At 56.7% G+C, this 19,488-nt stretch overlaps 1 long non-coding RNA gene across 1 annotated transcript in view; it reads left to right on the plus strand.

Annotated features, from left to right (window-relative positions):
* Positions 1 to 1,215: 1,215 nt before the first annotated feature.
* The window catches only part of LOC139080445 (uncharacterized), a 33,675-nt gene continuing 15,402 nt past the window's right edge, over positions 1,216 to 19,488 (plus strand). The window contains exon 1 of the long non-coding RNA XR_011534963.1: positions 1,216 to 1,433. This is a non-coding gene — a long non-coding RNA (uncharacterized lncRNA). The remainder of the gene's footprint in view (positions 1,434 to 19,488) is intronic.

The following is a 19,488-nucleotide window of genomic DNA, read 5'->3' on the forward strand; positions in this document are numbered from 1 at the left end:
CAGCGCCAGGCCCGACGGGCGAACTCCATGCTTGTTCCTTTGTCGGCACCAGCCCAGAGCTCCGAGTGATGGGTCCACCAGCACGCCCACTCCACAGGTGGGCATGGAGAGGTCAGCTCCTAGGTGGCAGAGCCAGGGTTGGAGCCCCGGGCCCCAACGGCCCTTGACCCTCCATCCTGCACACCGTGGGTGGGAACCAAACCTCAGAATCGGTCTTTTCTGGGCCAACTAAAAGCTCAGTGAGGCCAGGGACCGTGTCCAGCTCTGCTCACCTCTGGAGCCTCTTCATCAGGCACTTAGTCAGTCTCAGGAAATGAGTGAATGAATGAATGAATGAATGAAGAACGGCTGCCCAGGCCAAGGCTCCCTGGAGCGCTGGAGGGGGTCCTGTGAGCCATTCTCAGGGCAGGCGCTGGGCCCAGAAACCCTCTGCCTGCGGCTGCGCCGTGAGGACAGTCCACCTGGCCTCTCCGCTGTGCAGCCTCCCCCAGGCTCACGGCCGTGGGGATGGGCCCGTGCTGGGCTCCGGGGGGCTTCGGATAGGATGTCAGTGGCTGAGCCCTTGAAAATCTGATCTTGCCCCAGCCCGCCTCCCCGGGGTTCCCCCAGACCATTAATCAGCAGCAAGACACGATTGTATTTTATAGCCAGGCCGACGTTGGGGGGGCATGAAACCCAAGCCCCCTTCCGCCTGGGGTCCTGCCTGCTTAGGAGGATCAAGGCAGAGCCGGGTGGAGCCTTAACCCCTTCTGATCCAGTTCCCACCAGCTGGGGCACAGCTCGTCTCCCACAAACCCTGCCAAACTAGATCCCTCAGGGGTGACAGAGGGACTGAGGGGGGCCGTGGGCAGGTGTCCTGGGGTCTTGACTGCTCCCAGGGACCTGCAGGAAGGCCTGTGGATTAGAGGACGGTTCTGGCCCAGCACTCAGAAAACCTGGCTCTGGCTCAAGGTCTGCCCATTTGCGGCTGTGTGACCTCAGACAAGTTGCATGCCCTCTCTGGGCTGGAGTCCTCAGCTCTCATCTGGGACTCCCAACAGCTTCCTGCTTATCTTACTAGGGGTAGTCCTATTGTCTTTAACGTGTGTGAAATTTGATTCTTGGCCTTGGGCCCTGCCGTCTTTATACCAGGGTCCTCTCCCCTGGGAATAGTTTAACCACAATAAGAAAGTCTCACCTCTCTTAGGAATTGGTATTTTCGTTTTACAGACGAGGAAACTGAGGCCCCCACAGGAGTCTCTCTTACCCCGGATCACAGCATAGAGTTGCGCTGGAGTTCCAGTTTTCTGCTGCCAACCCCAGGGCCGGGCCTCTCCTCCCTTCTCCCTTCCTCCCTCCTGTCGTTGGAAACAGACCTGTGGACCGTCCTGGGCCTGGACTGCCGTCAGGACCAAGACAGACAGACGGATGTCCAGCCGCGCCTGGGAGCGGAGGTGAGGGATGGGGTTGAGGGCCTAGGGGAGCTCAGAGTGGGCCCGAAGGCGCCGCCCCAGCTCTGAGCCGTCAGCAGCCCCGGGGGAGGAACTTGTTAACGTCACGAGGGCAGTCTGGTGCTGCAGCGCTGACACCCCCAGCTTTGGGGTGAGCAGGACCATGAGTGGAGCCTTGGCTGGGTGACCCTGGATCCCAATTTTATCACCCCTCAAATGAGAAGAACGTATCTGATTATCTTAAAGCTTAAATAAAGTAATATCCACTCCCAGTCGCTCCGCACTCAGTGGAACCGAAGTTATCATCAGGCCTACCTGGGGAGAGGCTGAGCACCCCGTCACTGGGGGTATTCAAGCAGACCTGTGGTTGTGAGGCCCGGGAGGCATCTTGGGGGAGGGCTGAACTAGGTGGGCCTCTTGGTGCTGATGGAGAGGGGGCATCGAGGGGGGAGCGGCAGGGGACGTGCTTTCTCGGGGCTCCGGTTACCAGCTCCTGGAATCTCAGAGGTCATTCGGAAGAGGCAGGAGCTCCAGGAGCAGTTTCCTCAGGGGGACAAGGCTCTGGGGACATGAGTGTCACACCAACAGCTGGATGTGCCGGATTGATGGATGGCCGTTAGAAAACCAATTTTCTGAAGCCTAGTCAGTGGGGCGGGCAGGCCGGCCTTGGGGGGCCTCGGCTGGCGTGGGGAGGGGCTTGGTGCCTGCAGGTGGAGGGCAGCCCCCTCCCCTGCCCCCAGCTCCAGAGGCCTCGTCATCTCCCTCGCCTTTTCACCAGGCTGTGCCTCAGGCTTGGAGACCCTCCCCTGTCCCTTTCCTGGCTCCCAGGGAGGAAAAGAACCCAGGTCCTGGGTGGGGGTCAAGCCATTTGGTGCCCAGTCCCGGATCTATTCTAACTGGCCGTGTGAGCTCTTTGGGCCTCAGTTTCCCCATCTGAAAGTGGACAGAGTTGGGCTCAATTTCCCCTGCTTCCCAGGGAACAGTGAGCCAGGCTGGCTCCTCCTTGTGTTCGGATCTCAGTTCAGACGTCACCTCCTCAGGGAGACAGGCCTCCGTTCCCGCCACTGGCGGCCCACGTCCCCTGGCTCGCTCACTCACAGCAGCCTGCACACCTTTCCTTGGTGCCCAGCACGAGCCCCCGCGACTTTATCTGTGCCTGTCCCTCCCACGAGGACGTAAGCTCTGTGAGAGCAGGGCTGTGGCCAAGGAGACACCGGTTGTATCTCCAGGGCCTCCTCAGTCCCTGGCACATAGTAGGTCCTCAATAAATGATTGCTGAATGAATGGATGATCACTGGCAGGCCCTCTGGCAGCTGATGGGGATGGGCTGGCGGGGTCTCTGACTCCTGGTCCCCAGGGTTTTACAGGAGAGTTGGCGATGTGATGGCTGAGTGGAAGCTCCGCCCTGGGAGCAGGGCCTGGGGTAGCCGGTCCCTCCTGCCGGGTGAGAGGCTCCCGGCTGTCACTCAGAGGCTTTGCTGTTACTCGAGTTCTTTCTCCTTTGGAACACCGCTGGACGAGGCATAGCATACGGCCCAAGGTGCCTGGGTTCCAATCCCGGCTCTGCTGCTCAGGTGCTGGGTGACCCTAGGGGCAAGCTCCTAACCCCCTTTCACACCCCGTCTGCACCCCGACCCCACAGGGGCTGTGTGCCACGGCAGGAGGTGCGTCGGGCCCATGGTCAGCCCTCAGCAGGCCCACTCGATGAGCAAAGGGACATTCATACCCATATCTCAGTGGGGAAAATTGAGTCTCAGAGAGCTCCTGCATTTATTTAATGTTTAACAAGTGCCTGACCAAGGCGCACGCTGAGTCAGAGAAGCCCCTGGAAGGTCCTCGCCATCTTCCCGCTCAGCCTCATCTCTCTACTTTCGACTAGACTTCCCAGAAACTCCACTGGGATCCTGCCTCTGCTCTTGATAAACCCAGGCTTGTAGAAAACAGAGCTGGGAGGGGCCCCTCTGAACGTCTGTGGCCCATGGGTCCGTCTGGCAGAGAAGCAGGTAAGGCTCAGAGGGCCACACCCCCAGGTCAGCAGCCCGATGGAGGCAGAGCAGGTCGCAGACGAAACCTGGGCAGGAAGCCACCTCGGGGAGCTGGCTGGTGTCTCCTGGCCATCCCGGCGACAGGCAAATGGAGGGGGGAACAGCACTGTGGAAGGTTTTTCCTCCTTGTTTTTTTCTGCTTTTCTTCCTTAACAAAAAAAAAACCCAAAAAACAAAAACCCCGGATCTCCCACGACTTGGAAACATGGCCCGAATCCTGTGTCTGGCTCCGGGACGTTTTATGGCCCTTTCCAGCCAGGGATGTGAAGCCCCAGCGACATGAGCTCCCCACCCCGCGGCCCTGGCCGGGGAGGGCCCATCCATCTTCCCCAGCTGGCGGCCGCGTGTGGGAACGGCCCCGCCGGGGCGCAGCACCTGTTGCTCTCACTCTCCCTGAGCCGCTTGGTCCAAGTCCTTCCTGGAGGCTGTGATGGCGGAGGCCTCTGGGGGGACCTCTGTCATCGTCGCAGGCTCTGAGCACCCCTGACATGGCCCAGGGTGACGAGGCTGTGATAGGAGTGAGCGTCTGTCCAAGGCCTGGGCTTGTCGGCCACTGTGCTACAATGCTCTCCTCCCAGAAGAGGTGGAAGGTCCTGGAGAGTCCCCAGAGGGGAGAGGAGCTGGTCCTGGACTGTTAGGGGAGGCAGACATAACGACCGGCAATTACAGAGCGGTGTGGAGCACAGGCAGTGAGGGGAAGAGCGAGCTAGGCAGAAGGAACAGCATCCGTGAAGGCCCAGAGGCACAGTGGGGCAGGGCGTACCGGGGAACCCTGTGCGGGTGTGAGGCGGGGAGCGGGGCAGCCCCAGCAGGCGTGTAGGTAAGGGCCTGGGTCACGGGGACAGGGCCCTGCCCTGGGACTCATCCTGAGGGCGACGGGGTGACCGTGGGTTCTAAAGCCGGAGAAGACATGGTCGGATCTTCTCCCAGGGCTGGGGGGGGGGAGGGGGTGGGATGGAGGCGGACAGCAAGGCAGAGACGGAGGGACCTGATGCAACATAGATGAGGCCAGAGATGCGCTCCAACTCGAAGGCCGTGAGATGGCGTCGACCGAGGACAGGCTCGAGGGTCAGACACATCTGGCTCACACCCAACCCTGCTCCTCCTGGCGGTGTCCCCTTGGCAGGTCGCCCCCCCGCCGGCCTCAGTTTCCCCATCTTTGTAATGAGGGAGTCGGACAGACAAGGTGTGGGGGACCTTGGGCCAACCCAAGCTACTACCCAGCTAGGCTGTTTATTGATGATGGGACCAAGTGGATTCACCTCTTTGAGCCTCAGTTTCCCTATTTGTAAAACGCCAAACTCACAAGGGAGTTGGGAGAGCCTCTGCAGGGCGCCGAGCAGGGAGCCCGGCAGTACTGGGTGACCCATGACGGAGGGCTTCGTCTGTTTTCAGCCCCTCTCAGGTTGGAACGGCACTCTTTCTGTGATTGCTCTAATTGGGGTTTGCTGGGAAAACAAGGGGCAGTGATGAAGGGAAAAGGGGCCTGAGGGAGCCCCGGGCAGGGCGGAGGGAGAGGGCCGGGGTTCTGCAGGGGCCACTCAGGTTTCAGAGAACCCGGGACCCACAGAGCTCCTAGGAATTTTCCCAGGCCGCGAGGAGGGCAGCTGGAAGCCATCCGTCCCAGCGAAGGAGAGGGGATCACCGGTCCTGCCAAGGTCTTTGCTGGGAACAAGAGCTCAGGGTGGGGCGGGAGTCTCCCCTCCAGCCTGGAAAGACGAAACCCTTCTGCCCAGGCAGCTGCTCATGAGGATGCCAAAAACCCGAACAGCCTGGCCTCTGGGCTCCCCTGGGGCTGTGACAGGGAAGGGGGGGCCACTTGGAGCCCCGACAGCCCCGGGGGCCAGGAGGGCGGGCCTGGAATCTGCCACCCTCTGTGCCTGCAGCCTCTGGCCTCGACTCGCCCTGGAGGGGGGCCTGGGGCTGTTGCTCCGGGGGTGCTGAGGTGTCTCCTGGGTCGCCAGGGCAACCTAGCCTGGGAGACAGGGAGGTGGGGGCCCCGTGGCACAGCAAGGGCCCCAATTTGGAGCCGGCCAAAGTGGGGCACCCAAGTTCAAGTTCATTTCAGGGTTGGTATTATCTACTCTGCAGGGTTGTTGTAAAGATTAGAGATAACATATGGAAGCACCAGCACGTAGTAGTTAATAGTAGCTCAATAGATGCTAATTACATTACTGGAGGGGACAAGGCTAGTGATGGAGAGCACAGGCTGAGATTGACCGCCTGGGTTCAAATCCTGCCTCCGCCACTTCCTGGCTTGGTTAATTAATTACCATTAATTATCATGAACCTCAGTTTCCTCGTGGGCCACACGCTGCCTGGCAGAGCAGTGGGTCCTCAGTGAGCACTGGCTGTCATTATCGTGATGGTTGCCACAACAGCCTCTGAAGACTTTGGATCCTGATCTACAGAATGAGAACCTTCTTTTTTTCTTGCCAATCTTGATGACAATAGCAGCTGCCACCCACGCGGTCCTCCTGGGTGCTGGGGGCCCTGCGTGATGACTTACATGCGCGCTCGGGGGTGTCTGCCCCCCACTCGGGTAGAAGGATTAACTGTCCCATTTTGACAGGTGAGGCAGGAGAGAGCCCGAGATACGTAGAGACTCACCTCCTAGCCGGTGACAGATTTCAGGCCAGCCTCACAAGGGACCAGTTGCCGCTAAGGGAGGGTTTCTGGCAAAGGAGACAGGCAGGGGCAGAGGGGAGAGCACTGGCCTGGGAGTCAGCAGGCAGCATTCCTGTTCTATCGCGCCATGGGTGACCTTTCTGAGCCTCTGTCTTCTCATAGTTACGGCAGAGGGGACCACGGTAGGTGCCACACGGAGTCGGGACGAGCCTGGACTGAAATCCCGTGTGTGGAGTGCTCAGCACTGAGTGAGTGCTGCTGGCGGTGGAGAAGGGCAGGGGGCTTATGCTGGTGGTGTTAACGGTATTGTTGGTTTTACTGTTATGGTAGGAGTTGGGGGTGGCGAGCTGATGTAGCGGTAATGGCTGTGGTTGGGATGATTGTTGCTGCTCTTGTTGACGGTGGTGATCTGGTGTTGGAGACAGTGTTGGTGGCAGTAATGGTACTGGTTACTGGTGTTAGAATTGGTGCTGATGGTGCAGGCAGTGTGGCCACGGACGGTGTTCGTGTTAATATTGTTGCTGGTGGCAGTGTTGCTGGTGAGGAGTAGTGTGGCGGTATCGGCAATGCGGAAGTGATGGGTGTCGGTGTTGAAGCTGTCATTGGTGAGGGGGGTGGTGTTAATGTCTCTACTGGTGATATCGGGGTTGGAGTAGGGGCTCTCATTGTTGTAGTAATTGGTGGTATTGTTACTAGAGGTAATGTTGAAGTTATTGGCGTTGGTGTTGAGGTTGTTTTTCAGTGTTGTTGGGACTGGTGATGTTAATGGTGGTGGTGTTGGTGCTAATGTTATTGCTGGCGGTATTGGTGGTGGCGCTGACCTTATTGCTGGTGGTGTTAGTGCTAATGATATTATTAATGGTATTGGTGCTAATGGCGGTGATGTTGGTGTTAACATTGCTGCTGGTGGTGTTGGTGTCGATAACGGTGCTAACACAATTATTGGTGGTGTCAGTGTTGTTGGTTTTGGTACTAACATGATTACTGGTGTTGGTGTTGGTGTTAATATTGTTACTGATGTTGTTGATGTGGATGTTGATGATGGTGGCGCTAACATTACTGGTGGTGTTGGTGTCAATGGAGGTGCTCACATGGGTACTGGTGGTGTTGGTGGTGATGGTACCAACGCAATTACTTGTGGTGTCAGTGTTGGTGTGGATGGCGGTGCTAGCATGGTTACTGGCATTGTTGGTGGTCCTAATATTGTCACTGGTATTGGTGGTGTTGGCGTTGATGACGGTGGTGCTGACGTGATTACTGGTGGTGGCGGTGGTGGTGCTAACATGGTTACTGGTGGTGGTGGTGGTGGTGGTGGTTTGGGGGGTGCTCTTGTCTTTGGGTCCAGCACCCTGCCCAGCCAGGCTGAAACACCATCCTGGCCAACGACCCTTCAGCCGCTCCAGCCAGACTTTCCTTGAGGAGCCTCTGCCCGTGTGCGTCACAGCTGGCCTGTCCCGGTTTTCCTTTTGAAAACCTCCAGCCTGGGCTGACGGTGCGTTTGCCCACAGCTCGGAGGGTGAGGGAGGGGATCGAGGTGTCCAGCAAGGCTGGGAAGAGAAAGAGGGGACCACGGGGTGGGGGGAGACTGGGCAAGGCAGGGCCCACGCAGCCTTTCCCATGGGCTAACCCCCTCTCCCCTCAGACCCTCCCTCTTTCTGTCCACACTCTTTCGTTCTTGAATTCACTTATTCAGCAAAGACTCACTGGGGACCCTCAGTGCCAGGCCCAGGGGGGCCCCGATGTACCACAATAAACACAACACCGTCCTAGACCCTGCGTCCCTGAGAGCAGGGAGCTTGTCTGACTTGTTCCTCACGGGATTTCCAGCACCTGTTGAATGAGTGAATGAACGAATGAATGAATGAATGCACAGATGGATCAGTGCCGCTCCTTTTCTCAGGGAGCTCACAGCCTGGCGAGATGATCAGCAGATGCAGTAGGAGTGGCACGAGGGCTCTGGGCCCCCGAGGGAGGGAGGGATCAATTCTGCCTAGGGGGTCTGAGGAGGTTTTGCTGAGAGGTGACAATGTGACGGTTGTCACCTTGAGAATGTGACGATGGCATTAAGGGACCATGAATGTCACGGAGAGAAGGGAAGTGAGAAGCGCCCTGTAGCTGAAGGAACACCTTTACGTGGCCACCCGCCCTCGCCCTTCCTCCCCTCCTCCCGAGACCGTTGGTGGAGGCCTTGGGCCCGAGGGCTGCTGAGCTGCATCCCTGGGGTGTATAGGCTGGGGACTCGGTCCCAGCTTTGCTTGTTTGTGTCACATGGGACAGAGCGCGGCTTGGGGACGTCCTAAAACCCTCACAGAGCCTAGAATGTCAGTGCTGGAAGGGCTTCCCAAACTGGGTTCTTCAGAGTCGTGGGGTTCCCAGAGGGGCGTCTCTGGGAATGCGAGGGCGCCAGGGGCACCGGCCTCAGGCCCAGTGCACCTCTCGTGTCTGCTCCATCCATCTGGGTTCCGGGCAGGAACTTCCCAAAATGCAGATCTTATCACCGTCTTCCACGCTACTGGATGTTCTCGAGACAGAGATCGACATCCTGACCACGGCCTGCGGGCTGACGTCCCGCCCCGCACAGCCTGTGATCCTCACCCCAGACCAGCTGCCGGGCTCACTCTGTCCTCGGAGGGGGTCATGCTGCTTCCTCCTCCAGACCCCAGCCCAGCTCCTACTCCTCTGGTCTTCGCTTCCTCAGGGGAGCCCCCCAGGTCCCCCAGGGAGGTCCTGCCTCCCGTCAGTCAGGCCTTCCCTAGCGTCCTTTCAAGGCTGGCTCCCACCTTCCTCAGTGAGGTCCTTGGACGTCACCTTCCCCTCAGGCCGCCAACCTGGGAGCAGGGAGAGGGCCTGTGGCTTGCTGCTGTCCAGGTCCAGCCCAGGCCCAGCTCACACTGGGCACTCAGTGAGGCCTGGGAGCAGCCATCTCGTCCAGCCCTCTGGGTTCGGTTGTGGATGGAGGAGTGAGGCCCAGGGAGGGAGTGACGTGGGGTGGCACAGCGGGTCAGCAACAGAGGCGACTGTGGCCACGTCTTTCCCACTGTTCCCTGCGACCTCTCCGGGGCTGCTCGCCCATCTTCCCTGGGTGGATCTCCTTCCTCTCTGCCTTAATCCTCGCGCTTCCCCAGAGCACGCCCTGGAACATGTGCAAGCTAGGATGGGCATGGGAAGCTGGCCGCGGCCTCATCCCCGGCCTTGGGGCAGGAAGTCTCCCCACACCCTGGCTATGGCCGCTTGGCCTGGACTGCTGTCCTCTAAGCCCCGGCCTGGGAAAGGCTCCCTGGCCCCGGGGTGGCATTCCTGGCCCAGCCTTGCCAAGGGCCTCAGCTGGTGAAGGCCAGGATACGGGGTGGTGGGGGGGGTGCTGGCATCCAGACCCACAGGGGGTGGGGGTATTTACGGGAACCAGCTTCCTGCCCCAGCTGCCACCCCCGTCTCAGTCGTGATGGAGGCCCCAAATGCAAGAGGCTGGGGAGGGATTGGCCAGGAGGTGGTCGGCAGCCACAGCGAGATGAATAATGACACCAGAGAGGCCAGACCACTTCTGGGAAACACCCTTGAAAATCGATTCTCGGTGTGGAAAACCAACGGGTGAAGCGGGGTCTTTCGGGGTCTTTCGAGCTTGCGGGCTGTGGCATGTTCCCCTCAGTCCTCTGGGGACGGCCATTCCCAGGGAGGCTCGGTTCCACCCGGGTCCACCCGTTCCCAAGGCACCACGCCCGTCTGGATGCCCAGGGCTGCGGCCAGCTAGACGGAGACAACACTGCCACCAGCCCGGGGCGTTTGCCTGGCCATTTCTGCCCCGCTGGGTTCTAAGTGGGATCCGAGACAGCTCCTTAAATTTGCATCCCACTTCAGGAATGACCCAATGCTCTCACGTAGTAGGTACGCAATAAATATTGGTGGAATAGTCTGTCTTATTCTGTTGGGTCTTCATAACAGCCCTGAGAAGTGATGCCGCTCATTCCCATTTTGCAGATGAGGAAACTGAGGCTCCCAGGTTAGAGTCTTGCCCAAGGGCTCCGAGCTGGCGTGGAGCAGACCGAGGACTCCCACCGCAGACCCCGCTGTCTACGCTGTGGGGGAGTGGAGGGGGGGACACAGGCCAGAGCGCCCTGGGGCGAGTCCCGTCACGCCCGCAGCCAGGATAGAGTGTCTTTGAGACAGAAATTGCAGACTTGCGGTACGGCGGGCTCCAGAACAAACAGGCAACCCACCAAGGAACGCTGTCTTGGGTTTGCTTATTTTCCCTTCTGATGATTGCAGTAAGACACGCTTATTAGAGAAAATACAGAGACGTACAAAGAAGGAAACAAACACCACTGCCCAGTGGCCAACACTACTGAAAAGGAGGCAGTGAGGAGTAATTGAAAGCCAGACATTCTGGGTTCAAATCTCTATTCTGCCCCGGGGACGGGCACTCAAATTCCCTGAGACTCAGTTTCCTCTTCTGTAAAATGGGGATAACCCTCCCTTTCGACATCACGGGAAGGTGGTTGTGGGAAAAAAATAAGATGATGTTTGAAAAGTGCCTTCCGTGGAGCCTGTGGTCAGAGCGCAAGGAGCTGACCAGGCTGTGATTATGGAAGGATCACGCTGTGTTATGAGGATCGTGCTGTATATACTTTGGGATCCTGCTTTCAAAAACTTATAATTTTGAAATAATTATCGGTCCACGGGAAGTGGCAAAGATAGTAGAGTTTCTGTGCACCGTTCATCCGGTTTCCCCTGACAGTTGCATCTTACACAACCATGGTTCAACGTCATAGCCAGGAAATTGACACGGGTGCAATGTATTGTAAGGTCCTGTGTCACTTTATGTCCCACGTGTCGATCTGCATAGCCACCACTGCAACCAGATACAGAACACGAGGCTCTCCCATGGGCTACCCCCACCTCCCTCTCACCCACCGGCCTTAATCCCTGGCAACCACTAATTTGTTCTCCATCTCTATAATTTTGTCATTTCAAGGATGTTATATAAATGGAATCATATAATATGTAACTTTTTGAGTTTGGCTTTTTTTTTTAACTCAGCCTAATTCTCTAAAGATTCACCCACGTTGTTGCATGTATCCATAGTTCATTCTTTTTCTCTCCGAGGAGTATTCCACGGTATGAGCGTGCCTCTATTTGTTTAACCATTCACCTATCAAAGCACGTTTTGGTTGTTTCCAACTTTTGGCTGTTACAAATAAAGCTGCTAGGAACATTGGTGTCCAGGTTTTTGCGTGGACACCAATTTTCATGTCTCTGGGATAAATGCCCAGGAGTGCAATTGCTGGGGTAGACAGAAAGCATCTGTTTAGTTTTTTAAGAGACTGCCAAACTATTTTTCAGAGTGGCTGCTGTACCATTTCCCGTTCCCACTAGGAATGCACGAGAGATTCAGTTTCTCCTCATCTTCACCAGCATTTGGTGTTATCACACTTTTTTATTTTAGCTGTTCTAATAAGGATGTAGAGCTATCTCGTCGTTCTCTTAATTTGCATTTCCCTAATGATTGGGGACGTTAAACATCTTTTTGTGTGCTTATTTGCCACCCTGAATCTGGATTTTTTTACTCAACATTCAATGTTAGCCTTTGCTGCCTGAGTTCTTGCAAACTGTCTGTAAACATCGTTTGTGATGACTGCAGAACCCTTCATCATATTGAGTGCCAGCGTTCTCCTCTGGTCCCTGTTATAAATAACGCTGTGAAGATCACCACTGTGATTAAATCCTGGTCCGCATACCACACCACTCCCGCAAAACAGATTCCTAGAAGTAGAATTCCTGCATCAAAGAGGGTGGACCATTTTCAAGGCTTTGCCACACATCTCCAAACTGTCCTATGGGAGGTTCCATCACGCCCCCCGATTTTCCTCTAACCCCTTTGGCAACAACTAGCTGCTTTGGAGCACAGGGAAGCATATAACATTCTCAAAAGGAGATCATATCCTGGGGCACACTTTTGGAAGTTAAGTCCTAGCTCCACCATCCACTTACTGTGCAACTTTGGGTAAATTACCTAACTTCTCTGAGCCCCACTGGCCTCCTTTGTACAATGGGGGTAATTAAAGAACCTTCCTTTATGGGGTTATTGTGAGGGCTGAATGAAATATTCGCAGAAAGAGCACAGCATAGTGCTTGGCATGTACAAGAGGTTTAACAAATCAATATTTACTATTAGTATCATCATCGTCCTCTGCCGTGCTCTTTGCCAGGCACCGGGGACACAGAGATGGATGCTGTCACGACTGTGATGTGCTCGAGATAACGGTCAAGAGCAATGTGATAAACTGTCATGGGACACGAAGGGCCGTGAGAGCCCAGGGGAGGGAGTGATTCTGTCTGTCTGGATCTGGGGAGCTGAGGAAAGCGTGACACACAGGCTGAGGGCAGAGGATAAGGGGGCGCCCACCAGAGAAGAGGGAGGGTGGGGGGACAGGGGGCAAATGCAGGGAGGTCGTGAGGGCAGGGCAGAAGCAGCATGGGGGGATGGTGGCAAGAGACGAGGCAGCAGGCGAGACGAGGGGAAGGCCTGGACATGGGGCGATTTGGACCCTGGCTGTGGTGTGGAGGCCGGAGTGATGGGAGGAGGCCGGGAGACGGTGGCAATGTCCAGACAAGGTGTGGATGCAACCTCTGATTGCCTAAGCTGGGAGACCCCTAAGAATGTCCCATCCCCTAATTTTGCAGCCATGACTGAGGCTCTGAGAAGGCAAGTGTCCAGCCCAAGGTTGCATAGCATGGTGGTGGCAGAGCCAGAATTAGGGCCAAGAAGGGAGAGGTTGAGTGAGCTCCTGGCCCCGTGACAGGCGGCAGGGGCAACTGGGACCCCAGGGAAGCCACTGAGCCCCTAGCTTCTGTACCCTGCCTCTCCCCACCCAGCCTTTCTGCCAGAGCTGGACGGTCACACCCCTGGGACCTCCCAAGCGGCCTGCTCCACCGGCCTCTCTGGGGACCACCTGCTTGGCCATCAGCCAGACTTCACGGCTAAAATCTGAGCGACTAATGAAAGCTGATGGCTGCAAGGCCTCTCTGCTAATTGGGGCCTAATCAGAGGCGGCCGCAGCCACAGCTGGGCAGTGGGACGGTGCAGCCCGCAGCGCTGGTCCCCCTGGTTGCCCTGCTGCCACCACCACAGAAGAAGAGGCCGAGTCCTAGGCAGGGGGGCTTCATTCATCCCACAAAGATTTACTGGGGCCACTACGTGCCAGCTGCCGACACAGCGCTGTGACCAAGACGACGTGCAGCAAGCGGACAGCCGGCCCTGCCTTCGTGGAGCTGACAGTCCGAAAGCGGAGCCAGAGGTGAGCCGGCAGACAAGGTGAGCCAGCTGAGGGCAAGGGCACTTGGAAAATAAAGCAAGGAAGGGGATGGAAACTGCTGGGGAGCGGGTGCTGGAGAGGACGTGATCAGAGAAGGCGACGTTTGAGCTGAGACCTGAAGGATGAGAAGGAGGGGGCCGAGCAGAGATCCGGGGGAAGCACATTCTGGGCAGAGGGAAGAGGATATGCAAAGGCAGGACTTGGAACCAGGAGTCAGAGATCCTGGGGTCAAAGCTGGACTTGGCCACCACTTGGGGAGTGGCCGTCGCTGGCCTGATGGGGTGGGACTTACTCAGTCTTCCAAGCCTGAGCTTTTGTAGAAGTGGAAACTGGGAGGGCCACACGGGAGGGGCATGGGGAGGGGGAGGCTGGGGTTTCATCCGGGAGCTGGTGGCTCTGGCAGAAGTGGAAAGTCCAGCCGGAAGGTGCCGGCCGGCCCCTGGGCGCAGGCAGGCGGGGCGGGAGCTTCACACGCCCTGGCGAACTGAGTGACCTCCCAGCACTCGAGCCCCCAGTGCCCCAGCTCCAGGATTCTCACCTCCAGCCGACTGCGGCAGCAATTTAGGAAAGGGTGTTTCATTTCTCCAAGGCCGGAGAAGGTCATCCGGCAGGTGGGGCCTCGGAGGAGGTAGACCAGCTGTCCCTAGACATGGCTGGGCCTCAGATGAGACCTGGGGCGGGGGCGGGGGGCGGTAAAGGGCAGGCAGGTGCAAAACTGGGGTGAGAACCAGTGCTCCCCTCTTGTCCTCACCCCGGGAAGTCCCCAAACAGTGGGGAGAATCAATCCCTGGTTTGGGGGGGTTCTCTGACGGAGGAGACATGGCACCCTCCCTGGGGAAGGTGTCTGATGGGGAGGCAGAGCCCCTCCCCTGGGAGAGCGTCCCGTCTGATTTTAAAACACCAAACCAACAAACATAAAAAGACACACCAAGAGATTTATGCAAGAAACCCGAGCCGGTTGTGAGGGCTCTGAGAGAGCCCTGCAGTGCCTGTGTTCCCAGAACTTTGTGGCCGGTTCAGAGATGCTTGGGAGCCAGGCTCCAGCTCCCAACCCCGTGTGACCTTGAGCGTGTTATTCGACCTCTTGCACATCAGCTGCTTTCATCAGATGGGATGGTGGGTGGGGCTTACGTGGGAGGTGGGGGTGGGTGGGGGGTAGGGGGGTGGAGGGGGTGGGGGGTGGAAGGGGTGGGGGGGTGGAGGGGGTGGGGGGGTGGAGGGGGTGGGGGGGTGGGAGCGTGGCCTGAATTCATCCAGAGCTTACAACAGTACCTGGCCCATACTCAGCACTTGGTGGGTAGCTCTTGTTTTGAGTACTGGTACTCTCCCCAGTTTGCAGCTGAGTAGACAGGCTCAGGGAGGGGCAGACATTTGCCTGAAGTCCCTCAGCCAGCTGGTGGCTGCTGGAGACTCGACTCAGACCTCCTGACTCTATGTTGGGTCTCCTTTCCACTGCTCCCCCATCGCGGCCACGTTAACAATTGCCAGCATCCTCACAACCGCCCTGGGGAGTGGTCCAGGCAGCATCTGCGTTCTGCAGATGAGGAAACTGAGGCCAGAGAGCCTTGACTACCCGAGGCAGGACACCCATCTTATTCACGGCAGCGTCCCCAGGCCTTGGCACATGGTGCGTGACCCGACCACACTTGCTGAAATGAAGATGGAAAGAGGAAGGAATTGATGGGGGCGAGGTCACGAGCTTCATTCTCCTGGGCTGGAGCTGAGACTCCAACCGGGATCTTCTGCCTCCCAGGCCAGCATCTGTCTTCCCACCTCGCCACCCATCCCAGCTTCAGACATTTGAACAAGGGTCCCACCCAAGGCCCCTCTTCTGGCCTGGTGAGTCTCGCTTGAGCCTGTCTCCCTAAGCTGGGGGAAGTTTATGGTAAGGTGGTGGGTGGGGGAGCCTCTGGGCCCTGCCACTGAGACCCCGTGGCCACGGCCCTGGGAAACCTCACACCTGGCTGGGGAAGATGACAAACACAGCAGAACAGCATCTGTGACATCCTGTGAATTAATCTGAGCATCCTGGGCCTCGGGCAGTACAAGCAGTGGCAGCAGGGGCATGCTGTCTCCAGCCTTGATTAAATCCGAGTGCTCTGCCAGTTAACACAGCCAGGAAGGGAAGCTCAAGAGGAGGGATGCGGCTGACTCGTGAGGAGAGAGGGGCACCGGGGTTGGGGTGCAGGGCGAGGCAGAGGCTTCCAAGCAGCCCAGAGAGGGCAGGAGCAGAGAGGGGCTCTTCGGTCTTGGGGTCCCCATCTGGACAATGAGGCTGCTGACCCCCAACCACCTTCACCTGGTGATGCAAGCTGCCCCTGGGGCTCCCAGGTGAGCACTGGCTGGTCCACTTAGTCTCTGCAGACCCCAGAAGTATTCATTATTCTGTGTGTGCAGAGGAGACCTCTTGAACTGGGTATTGTCGGCTGAGTAGGAGTTTTCTTGGCTCACCCTCACTGCCCTCATCTCTTGTTATCTCCGTGGCTGGCTAATTCACACCTCTATGCCTTGCACATACTGTAGTCTCTGCCTTCTTCCCCCCCCTACTGTGCCACCCGGCAAACTCCTCTGCATTGTGGAAATAAGCGAGACCAAGCAAAGGAGAAAAGCAAAGGCTACTTATCCTGAGCTTGCTGTGGCAGGGAGTCAGCCGCCCCCACTGTGCTTTGGCGGAGACTGAGGCAGGCAGAAGTGTGAGAGCCCTACAGTGGTGAAGGGCGGGCGTCAGGCGCACCCTGAGGAGGCCGCTGACACAGAGAAGCTGCAGGTGGGCCAGCGGGATGGGGCATCCTACATGATTGGTCAGGGGTGCAGGTTTGGCGTTCTCTGCTTGGTCCTAAGCTGGAAGTGGGGATAAAAATTAGGGAAGCTGTCAGTTATTAACCAAGTCCTGGCCCTTTAGGGCCGACTGTTATAAAGTTCCTGTTCAGCTTCCTGGATCATCACTAGAGGTGGCAATCTGGCTCCCTGCAATGCTGGCTGATAGCAGGCTGGCTCCCGGGGTTGTTCGTTGTAGTTAAGGGGTTGGTTTCCTGGGCAGATTGTGGGGCCACCTCCTCCAGGAAGCCTTCCCTACACTCTACCACGATCAGCGTCGGTGTCCTTCTTCTGTGCTCCCCGATGCTCCACTCTGATGGAGGCATCGCGGCTCTTAGCTCAGACTATCAAGGGTTTGAATCCCATTTTCCCCACCCCTTAGCAGTGTAGGTCCTGAGCTAAGTGACGCAAGCTCTCAGCTTCCTCGTCTGTAGAACGGAAGGTAATAATAGTCTCTCCCGAAGATGAGGTGAGATAATAAATACACAGTGCTTAGAGCACGTCATTGTTCTTAGGATCATTCTTATCCCCACCACCCAGCAGGCAGCAGGGCTGGGGATCGTCAGCTTGTGAGTCTCTTCCCTCCAGCCTGTCGTTTCCAGGCCCTGACTCCCAGGGCAGCCCAGGCACAGAGCAGGCCCCTCTGCCTGCCGGCCGGATCTCTACGGAGCTGGCAGCCCCTTGAGGGCAGGAGCGGTTTCTCATTCATCTCTGTTCTCAGTGCCTCGCTCAGGAAGGGGAACCGAAGCCCAGAGGTTTGCTGAATGCACAAATATGTGAGCAAGTGAATGAACGCACAGCGTGGTCCTGGAACCACCTCTGCCTTCCTTCTCCCACCCACATGCCAGAGCCGTCTTCCCTGGCTCTGGCAGGTGGTGTGTGTAGGGGGGCTGTCTGGGACCCAGGCCCCTGGGGGAGGTGGCTTCTGGAGGGGGGTTGAGGAAAGTGGAGGAGGAGAATGGAGGGCTGGGGGCGGCTCCATCCCAGAGCAGCCTTCTGACAGCTGGAGCTCGCCAAGGGGCAGGCTCCTGCCAGAGGGATGAGTTCCCCATCACTGGGGGTGTGTCATCAGTATCACAGAGGCTCCAGAAACTGTTTAATTCATTCACTTATTTTATATGCCCTTGTTCATTTATTGAGCACGTCTGTATGCCCGATAGCGAGGTGGGCTCTAAGGATAGATGGTGAGCAACATGGGGTGGAGAACATCAGGTCAGCGAACCCCAAAGTGTGGGGTACGTGGAACGAGAACCCACTTACCTATCCCCGGCCAGAAGTGTCCACAGCCTCCCGCCGAGCCCACGTCACAAAGTATTTCTGACAGAGCCCTCCCTCTTTCCTCTGTCTCTCTCTCTTTCCAAATCACAGAAAAAAGGAAAATGCCATTCTCAGAAAAACACACCCCTAACGACAAAGAAAGCAGGTTCTCACTAAAACCTCAGGTACCGGGTGTTTGGGCAAGCCGGTGTCACTTCAAGGTGCCAACGAGCTGGCTAGCTGAGCCCCCACTGTGAGTGGCCAAATTCTGACTTTAAAGTGAATAAAACCAACTCTTATGGAAGTATGACATAAATACAGAAAACAGCACCAACCGTAAGCCTACAGCTGGAAATCTTTTCACCAGGTAAACACACCTGTGTAGCCAGCACCCTGATCAAGAAACAGAATGTCACCAGCTCCCCGAGGTCCCCCTCAGGTCCCCTGCCGGTCACCACTCCCCTCCCCGAAAGGTACCTACTTCTGTATGAGTGGGATGCTGCAGGACACATCCTTGCTGTCTGGTCTCCTCTTACGTGATGTTCTTCTGGACTCACTATTGTGCGTAGTTGTGGTTCATCCGCCCATTCCTATTGCATCGTAGTGTTCTAGCCCGTTGCAGGAACATGCCAGGGTCTATCTGTTGTCTGGGATATTTGGAGAGCGTCCACTTTGGGGCTCCTACGAGTGGTCCTGCCAGGGGCACGCTAGCGAATGGCTTTGGGAGAACACCAGTGCTTGTGTTGGGCGAATACGTACAAGAGGGACTGCCGGATGGTAGGAAAGGTGTATGTTCGGCTCTCTAGACACTGGCAACACTTTGCCAAAGAAGCTGGCCCGTTTACTTCCCCGGCAGCAGCGTGTGAGAGTTCCAGCTGGTCCACACCCGCGACAACACTTCCTGTACCCTCCTCCCCCCCCCCCCCCCCCCCCGCCTCCATCCTGGTGTGCAGCTTTAATTTGCATTTCCCTAACAATTGATGAAATCGAGCACCTTTCCACGTTTAACAGCCATTTGGATATTTTCTTCCGTGAAGGGTCTGTTTAAGTCTCTTGACCATTTTCCTATGGGTTTCTCTATTTCTTATTTATTTGTTGGAAAAAATTTTTAAAAACTGTTCTGGATATGAGTCCCTCGGCAGACAGAGGCGAATATCTTCTCCCCCTCTGGAGGCTGCATTTTCACCTCCTTAATGGTGCCATTTGACAGATAGAAGGTCTCAATTTTGATATAGTCGAGTTGATAATTATTTTCTTTTGTGGTTAGCACTGTTTGTGACTTGTTGAAGAAATTCTGGCCTACCTTGGGGTCACAAAGACGTTCTCCTGTTTTCCTGTAAAAGCTCATCATTTCACCTTCCGCACTGAGAGCCGCAGACCCTCCAGAATGGTAGAGGGTGTGAGGACGGGTTTCGGATTCGTTTTTCCTTACGGGTTTCCAGTTGTCCCAGTGCCGTTACTGTAGTGGGGGAGGGCGGTGTGGGTGGGGGATGTGTTAGCGGGGACAGTGGGCTGCATCTCCCGAGCAGTCTCCGTGGTCTGTCTGTCCGTGGCGTCTGTCTCCTAGACCTCGGGACACTGGGTTTGTCCTTAAACGACTCCTGGTCAGAACCCTAGGGAGAAGGCTATTCTCGCATAGAAACTGCCACCGTCCCTCCCACACTGGTGGAGCTGGCTCGAGCCCTGGGTGCGTGAATGCCCTGTGCATGCCCCTGTCTGGACAGAAACGCCTTTTACTCAGTCACTCATTTCTTCATTCATTTCTTCACCCACCTCTCCCTCCCTCCATCCTTATTCTTCCTCCCTCCCTCCCTCCCTCCCCCGTTCCTTCCTTCCATGGACACCCTATGTAAAATCTGAATCTTCCATCCTCAGTTTCTTTCTTATTTCATCCCTAGCAATTAGAACCATCTGACAGTACATCTATTTCCCATCCACATATATTTTACTTATCCTTTACTGAGGTTTAATTTATAGACAGTAAAACGTACAGATCTTACA

Source organism: Equus przewalskii, chromosome 2 (assembly GCF_037783145.1).
Source record: "Equus przewalskii isolate Varuska chromosome 2, EquPr2, whole genome shotgun sequence".
NCBI lineage: Eukaryota > Metazoa > Chordata > Mammalia > Perissodactyla > Equidae > Equus > Equus przewalskii.